The sequence below is a fragment of the Glossina fuscipes genome, unplaced genomic scaffold (assembly GCF_014805625.2).
Source record: "Glossina fuscipes isolate IAEA_lab_2018 unplaced genomic scaffold, Yale_Gfus_2 115, whole genome shotgun sequence".
Classification (NCBI taxonomy): Eukaryota; Metazoa; Arthropoda; class Insecta; order Diptera; family Glossinidae; genus Glossina; species Glossina fuscipes.
The window spans coordinates 2,478,178-2,485,392 of NW_023998458.1; positions in this window are offsets into that span (position 1 = coordinate 2,478,178).

Genomic DNA, 7,215 nt, shown 5'->3' on the forward strand with positions numbered 1-7,215 from the left:
TAGTCTTGTTGTTTTTCGTGCACAACCAATATTCACAATATTTTCCTCTTCATCGTCAGTATCTGTAGTTTCAAATTCATTTTCATTTGTAACCACCCTATATCTTCGTTTCCAGACAATTCATCTTCACCGATTTTCGAAAACTCTTTCCCAATCTTATTTATATGTTCTAAGAACTTGGATTGTCTCGTTCGCTTCGACATTTTTATAGGTAATGAAAGACCTTCAGCTACTTCCAATCTAAAATTTCGATATTTTCTTACAATCATTCTCAGCTATTTTGATTGAACTACTTTATGCAACAGTGTCTGCGGAAATGTGCAGCTTACCAACTACAAAACGATAAGCAATATATATCGATAAGCTTATAAAACAAAAAATGTCCTCAGGATCAAATGACCAAATGTGGTAGACAACAGGTATACAACAGGTATTACTCAACATAAACACAACAAAAAGAAAATATAAATAGTATAAGAACTGTAGATTTATTAGTAAGGAATTGCCATAAAGTCAAATTTGTAGAAATAATAAGATGATGCCTGCATGTTCAATGCAAAAATTCAAAATGGGTCATTTGACCCGTTATGGTATTATTAGTGTTAAAGTCGGCGGAAAATTTCTGGTTAAAGTGGAATGTGGCTGGCACTTCCAGTATTATTGACAGTTGGGTTTTGGCTACGGGCGATTCCGATTTTCGCAGAAACCTAAGGTCTAAGCTGCACGTTTCCAAGTGAAAACGCTCCGCCCAAACGTAAGCATAGCTGCAATTTGTGCTGAAAAATATACAAGCTCATGTATGCCTCCCTACGTGGTAGCTTTTACGTTAATTCATTATCACATTAATAACATAACGATGATGATGATGATGATGATGAAATACTTGAGCTCGTAAAACATAACGTAAAGCATACTGTAAAGTAAAGTATAAAACAAAAATCGCATACATAGTTGCATGCACAGCTCAATTAACTATGACAACTACCTGTTCTTTCACATACAAATGAGTGACCGAACAAACAAATGAACGAACGAACGAATAAATGAATGAATGAATGAATGAATGACTGACCGGCTGGATGACTGGCTGGCTGGCTGGATGGCTGCCTGGCTGATCGGTTTGTTGGATATATTTATATGAATTCATATACGTACCCATAAAATAGGTAACTAATGTGTTATAGTCAGAGCTGAGACGGGAAAACACACTAAAACATAGGCACGCAAATAAACATGTATATATGCATGCATACATGCATGCACATACATCTATACATGACTATATACATATGTATTTATATAATAAAAAGAGTCGCTAATGTGTGTAAAGTTGTAATAATTAAATTTTGTTTAACAAGTGGGCGAACTACACGTATATATGGATCTATAATGTCGCTTTAAAAATCCAATTATAGCCAAGTTATAACTGCTTAAACTCATTAATTAATTGCAAACATTTAATAAATAAATAAAACTAAATTATGGAATTTTTTCACCTCAATGGCCCGTGAAACAAATAGTAAAACTTTATAAAATATTTAATGCATTATTATGGAAATTTAATGAATATTTATATACACACATTGGTAAAATATGCATGTGCGTGTGTTTGCGCGCAAGGCATTTGCTAACATATAAAATTCTGTGTGTGTGTGTGTGTGTGTGTGTGCAAAATAAATGATGCAAACGTTAAATCCCCCTATAACCAAATAAGCAGACAAACAGACGGATAGACGGACAGATAGGCAGACGTGACATCTAATTGGTGGTGTTCTCTAAATTGATGTTAAATCTTTGCTTTACCTTAACTCGATTCTTATTTAAATACATACGGTAATCGTGTGCATGTGCGCGTGTGTACGTGCATTTGTTTTTGTATAAGCAACACCTTCTTTTATTTTTATGCTTCTTCTTCTTCGTTTTCTTCTGATTTTTCTTCCTCTTAAACGTTTTATCAAAGTGAAAAGATTCACAATTAATTACTTAATTCCCTCGAAGACATACTCGCTTTGCTTGTGTACAATATATCGTAAAACTTTTGTCTTTTCTCTGCTGCTGGCTGAATGCTATGGTTTATGTTTAACAGCCAAAACAATTTTTATATTGTGTTGGCTTACCGCTGAAGCTCTCTCTAACCTGTTGGCTTCTTCATATAAACACATACGCATTCATACATAAATACTCTCACACACCTTAAGAGTCGAGCCAAGAAATGCAGTCAGTGTTTATGCCTTTAATCACCACCACCACCACCACTGCCACCACTACCACCAACAACATAATCTCCGTCAAGCAGGGCTTTGGTTGCTTGATTGGTCTTACGGTGTGTTTTTCTCTTATTATTGTTTTTGGTTTTTTTTATAGCAGTAAAGAGTTTAGTGAATCGCGGTGGGGGGACGACGACGTGAATCGTCATGCCATGCGGTGTATGTTAAATGAATATGTATTGAAAAGACAACACCAATAATAATATACGAAACACACCAAAACAAAACATAACATAACAGATTAGTTACCATATCCCATATCAGGGTAATTATTGTTAAATGCGATAACAATCTTGTAGTGTGGTGACATTTATTTATATTCCTTAATTTTGTTGTATTAATCTTTACGTATAAACTGTTGTTATTGCGATTGCTGTTGTTGTTATTATTGTTGATGCTGCTGCTGCTGCTGCTACGAATGATGATACTCTAAACACGATAATAAACAGAGAGACAAACATATGCTTGCACTTATGCACGTAATATGCATGCATGAATATCTGTCTCTCTGACTAATCATGCATTTTTTCTGTTTCGTTTCGAAAAAGAAGCGAGACTACCACCGCATAGCATTAAGAATCGAATAACTCATACGCTACACATTAAAAGAAATGAATGCTGTTCAGGCCCTTATGTCAAAGTTTTTATTTAAGGCCCAAAAGTTCTGTGCAGAAATTCTTAGCAGTGCACAAACTTTTTCGAACTTTTACTCACTTATCTTATGCATCTAGTTATGCGACATGCCCGGCTTAACACTTTTTAAGCAGCCTAACATAAAGTGAAGCAAATTATTTTAGAAAAAATTTCCTAAAATGTAGTCAAGTGATAAAAGTCAACGTTTTTCTATTTAACTTAAATATTTATTAGTGAGCTAAGGGGTGTCCTTCCTTACAAAAGGCTTAATACTTTCCTTAAATGGCGAATATTTATAAAATCGATATATTTTAAAGAATTCTCTTCTTCTTGCTTTTACCTTAAAGCTCTTCTATATATCTTATGAGTTTACTTGCTTTGAGGCTTAGTACTTTTTAGACAGACCAATATATAATATTGAATTATTTCAAAAAATTTGCAAATTTCGCGAATTTTTCTAATTTGAAAAAGCAGAGATGTCTCTATAATCTCCCTTTGTGAAGATGTAATCTTCCCATCTTGTGGCTCTGCTATCTCATTATTTCACCTGAATATTCATTCATTCTCTGGCTATAGCCAGAGAATGAATTCTAAGAGTAAAGTCTTCTAAGGCTATCGCGTTTGTGAAAAGCTCGGTCGCATTAGAGATTTAAACCAAGAGACCATTGGGTCGTTAGTCGAAACTCTTTGCATACCTGGTCACTCAGGCGGATATGTGTATTATATAATATTACATTACTATATACTATTTCCGGATAAAGTGGGAAATTTGCAAGCTATTAATGGCCGCAAAACTGTTTGAACGAAATCTCTGACCAAGCAGCCAAGACAATCAGCGCTGTAAGAAAGCATCAAAGTTAATTTGTTTTTTTGTAAACTTGTCTTGGCATGAAACCAAACTTCGTAGAATGGTATGTAGATAACACTGTTAACAGCTGAGATTTATCATTCCCCCCATAATTCCGTTCTTTATGAGAAATTCTATATTGTTCTTGCGATTGTTCTTGCGAACTTATTGAAGCAGTAGAGAAGGGTTTTGGCTTTTTTAAAACAACAAAAAACTTGAGAAATGTTTATTGAAAAAGGATCAAAAGCGAAAGAAAGTGCGCTGTTTAATAAGAGGAAACGTGAACATGAAATCGTTATTACTGACAGATAGATATCGAGCGTCGTCTGTGTTATCGCGCAACTACTCTATAAGTGATTTGCTATGTCTATGACTCAGCTTTCGAAGATCAGCGATTAACTGTCATTGCTTCAACTGACGCAATCAGGATTTGAACTGAATAAATGCGCGAAATCTTCATGAATTCAATCGCCATTAAGGAGCGATTGATAAGATAATGGATAATTCTTTAAATTCCAGCTAAAAATTTATGCAAATGAAACCTTCTCAACAAAAACAAAAAAACAAAGGTACTAACTTCATTGCTACAATAAATCGCAGAATGCACCGACAAACCGAGCCAAACGTTGAGAAAATTTGTGACATAAGTTCGTTTTTGCACACAAGAGACATTTTTCATTTAATTATCCTCAGAGAAATTTTCACTTTGATTTTTTCCATCATCCAAGTTTCAGACAAAAGGTTTAACGAAAATTATCCAGCTGGTCAGCAAGGTGTTCTTGCATCGGGTAAATTGACGGATTTAGAGGAGGATTTCTTAAAGTATACTTGGAGCCATTTAGACGATTTTAATTCCTTTGATGCTAAAAAGAAAAAAATTCCTTGATGACAGAAGAATTTCATGAAACGATAGAAGTTTAGCAGCGATAGACAAAGGTTTTAGGGAAAATCATCTCAGAGAAAGGGAAAAAGAATTAAAAATTTTCTGGGATAAATTTCAAATTTAAAGGACAGTTATATGTTCCGACCTTGGTCACGAAGTTTCTGAATGCTTATCAAAATGTTCCTGCAACAAGATGAAGAAGTACCTTTATCTACCAGATCGTTCACAAAAATATACGAGAAGCGTTCAAAAAAAAAACCAAATAAGAAAATTATATTCGGCGGGGGCCGAATCTCGCATACCCGCCTCTATACTTTTCGCATTCTACTCTTCAAGTTCTTTTATTTGATACCCATACCGCTGATATTACTAAGACAAAATTCCAGTATCTACCAGGTCACGGTGTCCGATAATATATCTTCAATTGGGGAACGTACAAAGTAGTTTCAAGCAATCTCTCTTGTTTGCCTTACGTAAAATGAGCATAAAACCTCAAAAAGATGAAAAAAAGAAAATTTAATCACTAGTAACTTTGTGTGGGCGTGGCGATTTTTGCCATTTTTCAACTTCAGCCGTCTAACTTTAATAATTTTTTAGTAACGAGCAACAATCCACAAATTTTGTTTAAAAAAACTGAGTTGCACTGAGCCCTTCTGCTCTGACCAACATGGGCCATTTTCCATATCAACCTGCGTGCGGAAACTTTCGATATTTCTACCCAATTTGAAGTCGAAACATTCATTTTTGCGACCAGGAGAGTGCCAACAACGCACGCCAGACAGAGACACAGACGGACGGACATGGCTAAGTCATCTCCGACTTTTATGCTGATCACTTTACAGGGTCTCCGAAGCCTCCTTTTGGGCGTTACATATACTTTGGAGAAAAACACAATGAGTGAAATATGCCTGTGGTGCGTATAAAAAAGGCGACACAGTCAATACTTTAAGTGAGCTGGAGCACTTAATTTTGGTTTTCACGCCACAATTTAAGGCAGATTCTTTGATCCAAAAGACGCTTAACTTTTGTAGCTAACATATGTTTGCGAGCACGTGTTCCAGCATAATAGAAAAAAGAAGAAAAATTGGAAAATTGAATGTCACCTTTTTTTGAACCCGCCTCGTGTAGGAGACGTCGGTAGCACAACCGATTTTTTTTAAAATAGTTTAAAGCAAATCGCCTGAGAGATGGGGTAAACAAAAGCAAATATCTTTAAAAAAATATGTTACGCGAATTTTCAAAACTTAACGCGAAAATGTGTTTACTGTGACTCATACAGTCATACAGTTTTAGTCATACACAAATAGGTGAAGAAGTTTCTGAATGACGGCAATTAGAAACAAACCTAAATGTTAATATATTAACATAAGAAACAAAAATCTTTTCCAGCCTCCTTACTGTGACAGCAACGGATATCTTCATAGAATTAATATATTCTGTGATACTAGTGGTAAAACCAAACTTGCGCTTTGGTCAAGCTTCGCAATTTCTCAGTTGCGTCAAACAATATCTCTTTTAGGCAAAGCATGAAGATACATACAAACAACCACACACACACAAACAAACACGCACACGTATATACGCAAACAAACATTGCATAGCAATCTCATCAATTTTCATCAGAAAATCGTTAGTCGTTTGTATCCACCATCCATAGCCATTTTGTATTGATTTTTTATGACATTTAAATGCAGATTTAGCATAAATTATTGATCATTAAAGAAAGCAAATAAAAAACCAAAGAAAAGCAAAAAAAAATAGAAAGACTGTCAATGTTGTTAAGTTGGTTGGTTAGTTATGTGATCAATCGTTTTTGGATTTTGGAAAACACCACTCACAACCTCTAATTAAATTTCCTTTTTCGATTTCGAGCATTAACTCTAAATAAAATACTCTTTCCTCTTCTTCTTCTTCTCTTTCTACTTGCCTTCGAGTCTTATAAATTGAAAAGATTACTTTTTATTGCATTTCTTGAGGCGCCTCTGTCACAGTTAGCTTTCGTCAAACTCATAAAATTTGACTTGCTGGTGATTGACTGTAATTTTTAAGATAGACTTCGATTTAATTTGGTTACAATCACACACACACACACACACACACACATACACGTACTTACACACACCAAAAATATAAAAAAAATAAGGAAAATAAAAAAGACTTTTTTTGTTCATTAAGCCTTCAAGTTCGATGTCCTCTGATGTATATGTTCAACTAGACATGTAAATAGACGACGGAAAAGTGTCTCTTCCCTCTCTAGATTATTTTTTATTCATTTATTTATTTTTTTAAATTTTATATAGAAAATAAAGACATTATAAGCAGCCGCGTCACGGGGTGCCATTGTTGTTAAGCCATAATCTAAGATTGTGATCACTAGTCTACAGTCAGCAGGCAACAGCAACAACAATAACAACAACAATAAAAAATAACAACAATATTATTATGAGCTTATTCTGAAAAGGGATTGAATTCACACACATGCAACACATATTGGATTATAAGCCTCAAATTAGCCTCGGGACCACGAGCATTACACACGACAGTGTCGATTCGCTGCTGCTTTTGCTCAGGCTGCTGGTGCCGAT